This window comes from Oncorhynchus keta, chromosome 35 (assembly GCF_023373465.1).
Source record: "Oncorhynchus keta strain PuntledgeMale-10-30-2019 chromosome 35, Oket_V2, whole genome shotgun sequence".
NCBI classification, from domain to species: domain Eukaryota; kingdom Metazoa; phylum Chordata; class Actinopteri; order Salmoniformes; family Salmonidae; genus Oncorhynchus; species Oncorhynchus keta.
The window spans coordinates 49,459,067-49,473,455 of NC_068455.1; the positions used below are offsets into that span (position 1 = coordinate 49,459,067).

The 14,389-nt window shown below is 41.7% G+C and overlaps 1 protein-coding gene across 5 annotated transcripts in view; it reads left to right on the forward strand.

Moving 5' to 3' along the window:
• Positions 1-14,389, forward strand: part of LOC118368587 (echinoderm microtubule-associated protein-like 1) — a 70,389-nt gene that overhangs the window by 18,132 nt on the left and 37,868 nt on the right. The gene's annotated exons all lie outside the window — the stretch shown is intronic.

Sequence of the window (14,389 nt, forward strand, 5' to 3'; positions counted from 1 at the left end):
TTAAGGGGGGACATTTAATAATTAAATGTCTTGGAATGGCCTAGTCAAAGTCCAGACCTCAATCCAATTGAGAATCTGTGGTATGACTTAAAGATTTCTGTACACCAGCAGAATCCATCCAACTTGATGGAGCTGGAGCAGTTTTGCCTTGAAGAATGGGAAAAAAAATCCCAGTGGCTAGATGTGCCAAGCTTATAGAGACATACCCCAAGAGACTTGCAGCTGTAATTGTTGCAAAGGGTGGCTCTACAAAGTATTGACTTTGGGAGGGGTGAATAGTTATGCACGCTCAAGTTCTCTGGCTTTTTTTTGGTCTAATTTCTAGTTTGTTTCAAAATTTGCTTCTTCAAAGGGCATGTTGTGTAAATCAAATGATACAAATCCGCAACCAATCCATTTTAATTCCAGGTTGTAAGGCAACGAAATAGGAAAAAATGCCAGGGGGTGAATACTTTCGCAAGCCACTGTATATTATCATGTTTGTGGCAGTGTGGAGAATGGGAGTCTGCTGTGAAGGGTTCTGCCTCAGAGAGCACACATCTTTTGACTCCTCTGGCTGAGATTGGGGGATTAGCCTAAGCCTATATACAGTAGCTTTAACAACAGTCCGCCAATCTCCCCTGTGCTTGCTACTGGCTCAGGTTTCTACTGGCTCCTTGTACAGACAGACAGAGCGGTTTAACAGAATGGGGGGGTGGACAATCCATTGTGCTCCTGGCACTGTATTAAAGATATGCACATGCAAGGTGCACTTTGCATGCTAATAGGGTTTCCTGGCTCTTGGCCTTTTGGCTTCGCTGCTCTATGGGGGACAGGTGCCAAAATTAAGTGGTTCCAAGGACAGCCTGTCAGCTTCTCTTGGTTTTCATCATCAAACCTATTATCTGTTTGTTGTATCCCTTCAGCCAGACCTTTTAAACACCACATAATGCTTCACTTATCTACTTCATCTCTCCAGATGCCTTGACCTAGCCTTGAGTTCTTGGCTTCCTCACGTTCGTCTTGGGAGGTCAAAACCGACCGGTTCCTTATTAAACCCCCAAACCGGCAGGGTGGGAGAGGGGGTGTTCGCTAACGCTTTAACATGTTGACCGCTGATTGACCTGAGGAAGGATGTGGCAGATGTTAGGAGGATGCTTGGGTAGTCCTCCAAGGACATGTAGTGGGGTCCCAGGAGGGTAGTTGACCCCTCGATCATCTAGAATCTGTACCTCTCGCTCCGTTTTCCTCCTTTCTTTCCTGCTTTCCTCTTTTACACAGGTCATCTCTGATCCACCCTGCACTATTTAAGCCAGGGCATTTGTTCATGAAATGGACAAACTGTATTCTGTCCAGCTCATTGGCTAATACACCTCTGTCAGATGACCCACCTCCTCTCAATGACAGCTGGGTTAGATTAGGTAGTATTTTTTTTACCCCTACTACGGTATGTTTTTTTTTTAGATATTCAATAAACGGAGAGTGTTTGTGCCAAACTTGAAATGGGACAGGGCAGATACAGTGCATTCAGAAAGTATTCAGAGCCCTTTTTCCACATTTTGCTATGTTACAGCCTTATTCTAAAATGTATTAAATACTTTTTTCCCCTCATCAATCTACACATAATGCCTCATAATGACAAAGCGAAAACAGATGTTTAGACATGTTTGCACATTTATTAAAAATTAAAAGCAGAAATACCAACCTGACAGAGCTTGAGGGTATCTGCAGAGAAGAATGGGAGAAACTCTCCAAAATCAGGTTTGCCAAGCTTGTAGCGTCATACCCAAGAAGAGTTGAGGCTGTAATTGCCGCCAAAGGTGCTTCAACAAAATCACAGATTCTCAATCAGGGAGTGACCGTTCAGACATTGAATCTGGAGGTTTCTGAACTTTAGGTGTCATCTTACAATCCAGTCAATTAATTGTGATCTTTGTTCATGGCCTTGAGGAAAAAAGGTTAAAGAGGATAGGTTGAGTGAGTTAAAACCCCTTACACTTGGCCTATATATGGATAGGGAAAAATTTAAATGTTACTTCAAGAAAAAATATGGAAAGCATAACCATGATAGCAATTAAAAGAGAACAGTCTGGATATTATGGGAAATTATTAGACTAAAGGTGAGGACATAACAATTCATCTGACGCAAGATTGAAACAAAATATTACACTGTTGATTTTATGTGCATTTTACATTTACTGTACTTTGATGCATTTGTTGATAACCTCAAGGGAGGTGATGGTAGTGAACTGGATAATTATCGGCCCATCTCTATGCTCTCCTGTTTGGCTAAAATTCTAGAGTCATTGGTGAATAGGCAACTACAATCTTTTTTAACTGTTAACAATACTCTTTCTAGTAATCAATCTGGCTTCAGACCTAAACACAGTACTATTATGGCCACTGTAAGTGTTGTAAATGATATTACTAATGCCCTAGATAATAGAAAGTACTGTGCCGCCTTGTTCATAGATTTGTCTAAAGCTTTTGACACTGTAGACCATGCGATACTTTTGAGAAAGCTGTCGTCAATAGGATTGGGATTGGATGCCTGTCGTTGGTTTCATGACTATCTAAAGGATAGAAGTCAGGCTGTTAGAGTCGACGGCATCCAGTCGGAGCCATTGGAGTTGGTTAAAGGGGTCCCACAAGGTTCTATACTTTGCCCATTATTTTTATTTTATTTTTATTTCACCTTTATTTAACAAGGTAGGCTAGTTGAGAACAAGTTCTCATTTACAACTGCGACCTGGCCAAGATAAAGCATAGCAGTGTGAACAGACAACACAGAGTTACACATGGAGTAAACAATAAACAAGTCAATAACACATTGGAAAGAAAAAAGAGTCTATATACATTGTGTGCAAAAGGCATGAGGAGGTAGGCGGATAATTAAAACATTTCAGATTAACACTGTAGTGATAAATTATCAGATGGTCATGTGCAGGTAGAGATATTGGTGTGCAAAAGAGCAGAAAAGTAAATAAATATAAAAGGTATGGGGTTGAGGTAGGTCAATTGGGTGGGCTATTTACCGATGGACTATGTACAGCTGCAGCGATCGGTTAGCTGCTCAGATAGCAGATGTTTGAAGTTGGTGAGGGAGATGAAAGTCTCCAACTTCAACGATTTTTGCAATTCGTTCCAGTCACAGCCAGCAGAGAACTGGAAGGAAAGGCGGCCAAATGAGGTGTTGGCTTTAGGGATGATCAGTGAGATACACCTGCTGGAGCATGTGCTACGGGTGGGTGTAGCTATCGTGACCAGTGAACTGAGGTAAGGCGGAGCTAGCTACCTAGCATGGACTTGTAGATGACCTGGAGCCAGTGGGTCTGGCGATGAATATGTAGCGAGGGCCAGCCGACTAGAGCATACAGGTCGCAGTGGTGGGTGGTAAAAGGTGCTTTAGTAACAAAACGGATGGCACTGTGATAAACTGCATCCAGTTTGCTGAGTAGAGTATTGGAAGCTATTTTGTAGATGACATCGCCGAAGTCGAGGATCGGTTGGATAGTCAGTTTTACGAGGGTAAGTTTGGTGGCGTGAGTGAAGGAGGCTTTGTTGCGGAATAGAAAGCCGACACTAGATTTGATTTTAGATTGGAGATGTTTGATATGAGTCTGGAAGGAGAGTTTACAGTCTAGCCAGACACCCAGGTACTTATAGATGTCCACATATTCTAGTTCGGAACCATCCAGGGTGGTGATGCTAGTCGGGCGTGCGGGTGCAGGCAGCGAACGGTTGAAAAGCATGCATTTGGTTTTATTAGCGTTTAAGAGCAGTTGGAGGCCACGGAAGGAGTGTTGTATGGCATTGAAGCTCATTTGGAGGATAGATAGCACAGTTTCCAAGGATGGGGCAGAAGTATACAGAATGGTGTCGTCTGCGCAGAGGTGGATCAGGGAATCCCCGCAGCAAGAGCAACATCATTGATATATATAGAGAAAAGAGTCAGCTCGAGTATTGAACCCTGTGGCACCCCCATAGAGACTGCCAGAGGACCGCACAACATGCCCTCCGATTTGACACACTGAACTCTGTCTGCAAAGTAGTTGGTGCACCAGGCAAGGCAGTCATTAGAAAAACCTAGGCTACTGAGTCTGCCGATAAGAATATGGTGATTGACAGAGTCGAAAGCCTTGGCCAGGTAGATGAAGACGGCTGCACAATACTGTCTTTTATCGATGGCGGTTATGATATCGTTTATTACCTTGAGCGTGGCTGAGGTGCACCAGTGACCGGCTCGGAAACTAGATTGCACAGTGGAGAAGGTACGGTGGGATTCGAGATGGTCAGAGCTCTGTTTGTTGACAAGGCTTTCGAAGACCTTAGATAAGCAGGGCAGGATGGATATAGGTCTGTAACAGTTTGGGTCCAGGGTGTCTCCCCCTTTGAATAGGGGGATGACTGCGGCAGCTTTCCAATCCTTGGGGATCTCAGACGATATGAAAGAGAGGTTGAACAGGCTGGTAATAGGGGTTGCGACAATGGCGGCGGATAGTTTCAGAAATAGAGGGTCCAGATTGTCAAGCTCAGCTGATTTGTACGGGTCCAGGTTTTGAAACTCTTTCAGAACATCTGCTATCTGGATTTGGGTAAAGGAGAAGTTGGGGAGGCTTGGGCGAGTAGCTGCAGGGGGGGGCGGAGCTGTTGGCCGAGGTTGGAGTAACCAGGAGGAAGGCATGGCCAGCCGTTGAGAAATGCTTGTTGAAGTTTTCGATAATCATGGATTTATCGGTGGTGACCGTGTTACCTAGCCTCAGTGCAGTGGGCAGCTGGGAGGAGGTGCTCTTGTTCTCCATAGACTTTATAGTGTCCCAGAACTTTTTGGAGTTAGAGCTACAGGATGCAAATTTCTGCTTGAAGAAGCTGGCCTTTGCTTTCCTGACTTCCCTGAACAGTTGCATATTGCGGGGACTATTCGATGCTATTGCAGTCCGCCACAGGATGTTTTTGTGCTGGTCGAGGGCAGTCAGGTCTGGAGTGAACCAAGGGAATGAATCTGAATCTGTTCTTCGTTCTGCATTTTTTGAACGGAGCATGCTTATCTAAGATGGTTAGGAAGTTACTTTTAAATAATGACCAGGCATCCTCAACTGACGGGATGAGGTCAATATCCTTCCATGATACCGGGGCCATGTCGATTAGAAAGGCCTGCTCGCAGAAGTGTTTTAGGGAGCATTTGACAGTGATGAGGGGTGGTCGTTTGACAGCGGACCCGTAGAGGATACATCCTGGTTGAAGACAGCGGAGGTGTATTTGGAGGGCCAGTTGGTCAGGATAACGTCTATGAGGGTGCCCTTGTTTACAGATTTAGGGTTGTACCTGGTGGGTTCCTTGATGATTTGTGTGAGATTGAGGGCATCTAGCTTAGATTGTAGGACTGCCGGGGTTGTTAAGCATATTTCAGTTTAGGTCCCCTAACAGAACAAACTCTGAAGCTAGATGGGGGGCGATCAATTCACAAATGGTGTCCAGGGCACAGCTGGGAGCTGAGGGGGATCGGTAGCAGGCGGCAACAGTGAGAGACTTATTTTTGGAGAGAGTCATTTTTAAAATTAGTAGTTCGAACTGTTTGGGTATGGACCTGGAAAGTATGACATGACTTTGCAGGCTATCTCTGCAGTAGACTGCAACTCATCCACCTTTTGACATCTTGATGAAAAATGTTATAGTTGGGTATGGAAATCTCAGAATTTTTGGTGGCCTTCCTAAGCCATGATTCAAACACGGCAAGGACATCAGGGTTGGCAGAGTGTGCTAAAGCAGTGAGTAAAACAAACTTAGGGAGGAGGCTTCTGATGTTGACATGCATGAAACCAAGGCTTTTTCGATCACAGAAGTCAACAAATGAGCATGCATGGGGACATGCAGGGCCTGGGTTTACCTCTACATCACCCGCGGAACAGAGGATGAGTAGTATGAGGGTGCGGCTAAAGGCTATCAAAACTGGTCGCCGAGAGCGTTGAGGACAAAGAATAAAAGAAGCAGATTTCTGGGCATGGTAGAATATATTCAGGGCATAATGCACAGACAGGGGTATGGTGCGGGTACAGCGGAGGTAAGCCCAGGCACTGGGTGATGATAAGAGAGCTTGTATCACTGGACATGCTGGTTGTAATGGGTGAGGTCACCGCATGTGTGGGAGGTGGGACAAAGGAGGTATCAGAGGTATGAGGAGTGGAACTAGGGGCTCCATTGTAAACTAAAACAATGATAACTAACCTGAACAACAGTATATAAGGCATATTGACATTTGAGAGAGACATACAGCAAGGCATACAGTAATCGGAGGTGTTGATTGGGAGAGCTAGCTAAAACAACAGGTGAGACAACAATAGCTAATCGGCTAGCACAACAACTGCAGGTAAAATGGCGATGACTTGGCAGAGAGGGGCGGATTAACTACACACAGAGCCTGAGTTCGAGGCTGGGGCCGACAGATAACACATAAACAAACAGAATGGAGTACCGTGATTAATGGACAGTCCAGCAGGCATCAGCTATGTAGCTGTATTATCCAGGATAAAAAATAGGGCTGGCTGTGCAGGAGGTAAAAGCCGCTAGCAGTGGCTAACAATGACTAAATAGCTTGTAGCTAATTAGCTGGTTAGCTTCTGGAGGTTCTTGAATGTGAATTACTGTTCACTCTTTACATAAACAATATCAATGATGAGATAAAAAAGTGTCAAATTAATTTATATGCTGATGACACTGTCATGTACTCTATCGCTTCAACAGCTGACCAAGCATTATCACTATTGGAGACAGATTTTAAGATATTACAAGGTTTTTTTATACAGCTGAAACTTGTTTTAAATGCAAGGAAAATTAATTGGTTCAAAATGTTGGTTGAAAATACACTTGCACTTACGAGCTTAGATGGTTCTCGAATTAATCAGGTCTCTGCATAAAAATACTTAGGGATAAGGTTGGATAATAAACTGTCTTTTAAAATGCATATTGACAACCTTTGTAAACAGCTAAAAATCAAGCTAGGATTCCTCTATAGAAAAAGGACAAGTTTGTCCTCTACAAATTTAAGACAAATTGTACAAGCTACTTTTATGTCTGTTATAGATTATGGGGATATTATCTACATTCATGCTACGGTATCAACACGTAAATCGCTGGATGCTACTTACCATTGCACTCTTAGGTTTATTATGAGTTCTAGCTACAGAACTGTGTTTTATGTCAAAATGTGGGTTGGACTTCGCTGTTCATGAGACGAGAACAACATGCTCTTGTGTTTGTCTATAAAGCACTTATGAATAAACTGCCTTCTTATTTATCATCACTCATCAATATTAGAATTAGAATTCCTAAAACCAGGTCTCAAGCATGGATTACACTTGAGGCCCATGTGATTTCCACAGAGTTGGGTATGGCTGCCTTTTCCTGTTTACGCTCCTTGCCTATGGAATAGCCTGCAGAGTAAACTTAAACTTGAGACTCTTGTCCCCCTGTTGCCCATTTTAAACCTTTATTGGAGGATTTTTATTTTTGTATTGCTTGTAACTGTTTTAGGTAATGCAAGTTCTTGTGCTGTTAGGGGAATAACCTAAATGTAACAATCTGCTGTTGTATTTTTTTGTGTTATCTGTGATCGTTTTGTTTGTCTTGTGTAGTTTCTTAGTCATTGTACCTAAACGGTATGTGTAAACATGTATACACAGGGCCCAGCTGTAAAAAGAGACCTTGGTCTCAATCTGGGTTCCTTGTTGAATTAAAGGTATAATAATAATAATAATAATAATAATAATGACGAAATCGGAAAATCTCTGTGTACATTCAGTAACATAAGACTATTCTTTCAAAATTTGGGGTAGGTGCAACATACAACAAAAAAAATGACAAAGGTTTGAGTGAGAGGTCTTACTGATGTTTCCAAGTGGTCACACACCTCTCCAAAGTGTGCACAGTTCCAATGCACTTTTATGACTCAAAGAAGAGTCTTCAACTATAAGATGCTTTTTTGAACTTTCCTAGCTGTGCCGTTGAGGAACTAGAGCAAGCATACTTGTAGTTGTTTTGTTTGGAACACAGCCCTGCTTCCCCTCCTTTACCCAAAAACGGTCCATTATAAATCGCAATCTGTGTCAGGTGGCAATCATTTGAAAGCTTGTTCTATTGCCAACATGACTAGCTAAATTCCAAAATATAATCATACAGTGTTAGGCTTTCACAAGGCAATTTAGAGAAGCTGATCGACATTTGGTGCGCATAGAATGGAGTCATAAGTACATTCAGATGCGTTGTCTGCGGCCAAGTTTCTTCACAATACAACAACCATAGGCTCTGTATATTACTTCAGTTTATGATATGGAAATGTGAAGTGCGCATTTTGCTTGCTTGTATAACATAAAAGCGGTATTTATTTTAATTCTCAATGTCTCATCTTTCAAAATACATAGAGTCCTCGTAATTTACAGCATTTCACTCACTGAGACAAGCAAACATTTGCTAAAGTTGCCCAATTAGTGGAAGAGATGGGGTGAACTTCTTCTTGCTTGCAGTGCTCAAGTTGTCAGTCAAAACCAATACAAAGCTGTGAAGCAAAGACGCTGAGCTCTGACATCATGTGTAGCATGTTACTGTACAGCCACTGCATTCCAATTTAGGTGCATTATCAGTGTCCAAATCTGCCATTTCAACCCATATACGGGTACCAGTGTAAACAGTTCCAATTGTAGTCCTCAACACGAGGAGACTTGTGTCAGGGCCCAATTTGACTATTTTATATTTGAGAGCAAGACATTTAGAACTCACTTTGTGCTAATCTACTGGGCTTTGCTTCAGTGAAGCCAGGCCGCCAGATGGATTTTGTGTGGAAATGGGGTCTATATTGTGACTATATTGGGTCCAGAGAGATGTTGTAGTATAAAACCCCTGCTGCATGTCAGTGTTTACAGTCCGGTTTTCTTAGGTCAATTTAGCTGTATCATTTGGCCTCTCCAGCCTGTTAAAGGGAAAAGCAATGAACATCCATCCCACAGCTAGGATAATAATATTTTATCCTAGAGAGGCAGCTGCCTAAAAATATAAGAACATTCGGAGACAGGGTTAAGATATAATCTCATAAAGCAACATAGATGAGTCCTCTGTGGCAATTTAACTTTCACTTCCCTTGCAGTTCTCGTTCATTTATCGTTCATTTCTCATCTCAACCTCACCTCAGATGCTGGGGAATAAAAGGATAAGCAAAGCGAGTCAGCGAGATGGTGAACGCACGCAGCCTAACAGGCAGAGTAGGTGTATAATTAATGAGGTTACACTGGAATACAGAGAGTCCCCATCTGCTTTGATCCACAGCCCTTTTTTTATTCCTGTCTCCTCTGATATACCATTGACAGAAGCTGTGAATTCGACAGGGGTAGAAGGTTAAGGTGCTATGTTGTTGATCATTAATGGCCTCGGGGTCTGGCATTTAAAGAAGCAGGCCGGTGGCCTTTGTCAACCATCACGACATTGGTTATTTTTGGAGAAAGGTAATCAGGGTGAGGAATATAGAGGGAATGTAGAGGATGGTGATGGATGTGTTCTGTAATGGACTCTGACACTTCTTGGGACAGCATCTATCCTGAATGGATTGATATTGACACCGGCACTGAGGGTTAAGAGGACAGCCAGATATATATATATATAACCCACTGGACACAAACTGGTTTAATCAACGTTGTTTCAACTTAATTTGTCAACGTATTGTGAAGTGGAATCTACGTGGAAAATAGATTGGAATTAAAAAATATGTTTTGAGGGTGAAATTTCAACACAGGATTATGTCATCAGGGTAACCACATTTCAACATAGACAAACATTTTATAAATATGTTGAATTTGATCCTTTAAAACAATGTCAGATCTTCAACGTTATGTCCTCTATCAGCAAAAAAAAAGCAATAGACTGGGCAGCACCTCCTACTGGAGAGTTGATAGCTACACTTTGGTCTCCCATCCAGGGTTGTACCCAAGCCCAGCCCCGTTTAGCTATGATATTTGTCACTGTATATTACCAATGTGCTATCGTGAGAATGACTGATGAGAGTTCTCCATTTTAAAACTAAATAGATTCACTGTCTGCTTTCCAAAGGGTACCCCTAGAGTCAATGTCTGTTTAAGCTAGAGATATCAATTTTTGGGGTGCCCGCGTTATAGCCAGCTAAATCGGTCTGCTAATACAGGATTAGTAAAGGCCCAGTGCATAACTATTGTGAGATTTATTTTTTTAAATATACACTTCCAGTCAAAAGTTTGGACATTCAAAGGTTTTTCTTAATTTTTACTAATTTCTAGAATAATAGTGAAGACATCAAAACTATGAAATAACACACATGGAATCATGTAGTAAGCAGTTTATTTATTTAGAATTCAAGGCACACTTAACCAGCATGGCTACTACAGCATTCTGCAGCAATACGCCATCCCATCTGGTTTGCTCTTAGTTGGAATATCACTTGTTTTTCAACAGGACAATGACCCAAAACACACCTCCGGGCTGAGTTAGGGCTATTTGACCAAGAAGTAGAGTGATCGAGTGCTGCGTCAGATGACCTGGCCTCCACAATCACCAGACCTCAACCCAATTGAGATGATTTGGGATTAGTTGGACTGCAGAGTGACGGAAAAGCAGCCAACAGGTGCTCAGCATATGTGGGAACTCCTTCAAGCCGGTTGGAAAAGCATTCCAGGTGAAGCTGGTTGAGAGAATGCCAAGAGTGTGCAAAGCTGTCATCAAGGCAAAGGGTGGCTACTTTGGAGAATCTGGAATATAAAATACATTTTGATTTGTTTAAGACTTTACTTTACTGCATATGTGTTATTTCACAGTGTTGATGTCTTCACTATTATTCTACAATGTAGAAAATATACAAAATAAAGAAAAACCCTTGAATGAGTAGGTGTGTCCAAACTTTTGACTGGTACTGTAAATATATATTTTGTATTCATATACATTTTTTTAATTCCTACTTCCTGCAGCTATGGCTACAGCTGTGTTTGTCAGACAAGGAAACATCCTAAAAATCGGTCTTCTCAAGAAAATATCTGTAGTGTCCGAATGGTTTGGCCTACAAAACTAACATGACCCCTCTATGGAAAGATGAGACTCTCACGAACACTATGGTGTTATTTTGCTCTACGACCCCCACAAGCGTCACAGGACTTGTTGCAAGTCGGTACAGCTGATCTGCCAACTTCTGTCTGTAGTGTCCAAACAGTTTGGGCTACACACTAATATGACCCCGCCAACGAAAGGTTTTGCTCTAGGACACCCACAAGCTTCACAGGATTCTGAAGACTGAAGGTATCCCGGTACCAGTTAAAACAAATTATGAAAGAATATACTGTATGGAAGTACTTTAGTGACAAAAAAAGGGTTAAATATGGGTAAAAAATTCTACAAATTATTATCCTGATCTTTCTTATATCTCTCAGACATAGGACAGACACTTAAAAACATACCTCCTTTTCATGTATTTTTTGACTACCTGTTGCCATGCATGAATATGTTATTCAATGCATTTCTATGGTCTAATAGCAGTAAGGCCAAATTCAATGTCTCATCAAATAATACAAAAATCTTTACTTGGCTCATCCCGCTCTAGCCACTCCTTGTGGCGGGCCGGGTGCCTGCAGGCTGACCTCGGTCGTCAGGTGAATAGTGTTTCCTCTGACACATTGGTTTGGCTGACCTCCGGGTCAAGCAGACGGATGTTTCGAAACGCGGTTGGGAGGGTCAGGTTTTGGAGGACGCATGACTCGACCTTCGCCTCCCGAGCCCATTTGGAGAGTTGCAGCGATAAAATAAGATCGAAATGGTTGTCAACGCAACCAAATGTCAACATTTGAAGGAGATGTTGGATTCACGTCTACTTCTCAATCAAAAATGTAAGTTAAAGAATAGGACTAAATCAAATAAATATTTATTTCAAGTGCATTTAAAGTGAGTTTTTATTTCATTTCATCCTATTCTTTAACTTATATTTTTGTGTTGAGATGTAGACGTGAATCCAACATTTCAATTATTAATTTGAAGACGAACTGACTTAGTCAATGGCACAGATGGAACTCTCCAAGCAGAAGATAAATCTCCTTCAAATGTTGATATTTGTTTGAAAAACAAAAACAATTCAATATCACTTTTGAAATAACCCAATAAAATAGCCTTTAAACTTGTCGTAACAAAATATATGTTGGATTCACATATCCAACTCAACCAAATGTTAAAGAATGGGATTAAGCCAGTTGCTCACATGGATCTACCCAAGCAGTAGATACATGTCCTTTAAATGTGGATATTTGGTTATTATTATTCATTATTACTTTTGTAAAACAGTAAATAGCCTAAAATTAAGGCTATCTTAAAAAATAATGTAACATTTAACCTTTAAATGAGTAACACATCCCGTGGCCACATTGAGGTTACTGTAACTAAACATATATTCTTATGTAGAGCATCTATAGGTTTACTTAGACATTTTGTGCGTTCTTTTCTCAAGGGCTTTCTGCTTAAAAACCAATCAACTACTTTGTAACTGTCCTATGACCTTCTGATCCAGTGTTTCTCAACAACAACAAAAATACCAGACCCAAGCACTGGCAAGCTATAGTCTTTCTAGTACCAGGAATTTACAAGCAATGGTCCTTCCTTCTACGGGACAGCTTACATTACAAATATCACTTGACAACAGTCTAAATCAGTGTCAGCTAACCTTCTCAGGAACTGGACAGCATCATCTCAGGGAACGGTATCAGTCCATAGGCTGGATGTTGAGAAACAATGAATGTACTGTCATCTTTCATGGAGGAGAACACCGTGAGGTATATCACCAAGGTGTGTTTACTCTGATTCAATTGCCTGACTTATTCTCTCTGTTATTTAGCAGCCTGTTGTGTGTATAAGGAATAGTCAATTCCAGTGAAAGCCCAGGTGACATGAGTGAGCGGTACAATCAGCTAACCAATCACAGTGGTATCAGGGCTGTGACAGGCAGTCATTGTATCCATGCTCGTACCAAGCCCTAAGCAGCTGCTAGCACTGAGACTAGGGCTTTGTACTCCTTAGAATACATTGCTGTAGTAGCAGCTCCGGCTTTACAGATTAATCTAAAAAAGGTCCATCAAATGAATCATTTATAACCTTAAAAAAAGCCTTCACATTGGGTTAGGCGACCATTTGTTTGAGTACTGTATGTTTAAAGGCCCAGTAAGTAAGATAGGCTTCTTCCTCTGTAAATATTTGTCATTGTGATTGATTCAGCATGCAGAATCTAACCTAGCTACTCAGTGGATGACAGTAGTGCAGATCCAATTGAAATGGACAAGCCACGAAAGAAGACCACACCATCTTGATCTTGATGTAAATTCCCAGATCTATCTATCTAACCATGCAGTCAAGGCTATCTGGCAGTATGGGCCAGTATGAAGTGGTTTACCTGGCCTATCTCTCCAATGGAGCATTAATCAAAAGGGTACAGTAATAATGGCTGCAATCATTACTGTAGGGATGCCAAGTGAATTTAAAGTGGGGTGGCTGGAGGCCACGGGATGGCATTGGTTCGGTGTGGGGTTGGGGGGACGGGGGGGTGACTTTGTGTGTGTGGAGGAGAGGGTGTGTGTGTGTGTGTGTGTGTGTGTGTGTGTGTGTGTGTGTGTGTGTGTGTGTGTGTGTGTGTGTGTGTGTGTGTGTGTGTGTGTGTGTGTGTGTGTGTACAGCAAAAGGGTTTGAGTATTTGGTCATTAGCAACCCACTCATTTAGATATATTTAGTCCAATTTAAAAATGCAAAAACCGTATGACTGAACATATCTCTTCACTGTCTATATGCTTAACTGGTAATGCTGTCCTTAATGTGTGCATCTATTCTATTTAGCATTACATTACCAGCCATATTAGATTGAGACCGAGAATTAACATGTTTCCATATTTTGTTTATTTATAAGAATCTATGCCTCTGTCTCGACTTAATTCAACACAGATAAAAACACTATTTTGATTGCCTTATTACCAGCTGCTTCCGCCCTCTGCATAATTCATAGGGAGGTTGTTATCAATCTCCAGGCGAACACAACACTGATTCCCATTAATATTTAATCTCACTGACTTCAAAGTCTCAGCAGAGCAGACCCCTGGACTTGGCCAATACATTGGACATGATTACTATGGTGGTGTTAAGCTCATTTGAACAGACAGATGGACAGACAGACAAACGGGCCGGGAGGATAATAGATGGACTTACAGAGGTACGGACATGTACTGTAGGCAGAAAGACAGACAGACATGACAGAGAGCTCATGGATAAAAATGTCTTGTACAAAAAGCCTTTGCCCATTGTGTTTGAGGTGCGACGCTAACACCAAAATCATTCAAGGACACAGAGAGAAAGCCATAATCAATATTTCTACAGATAC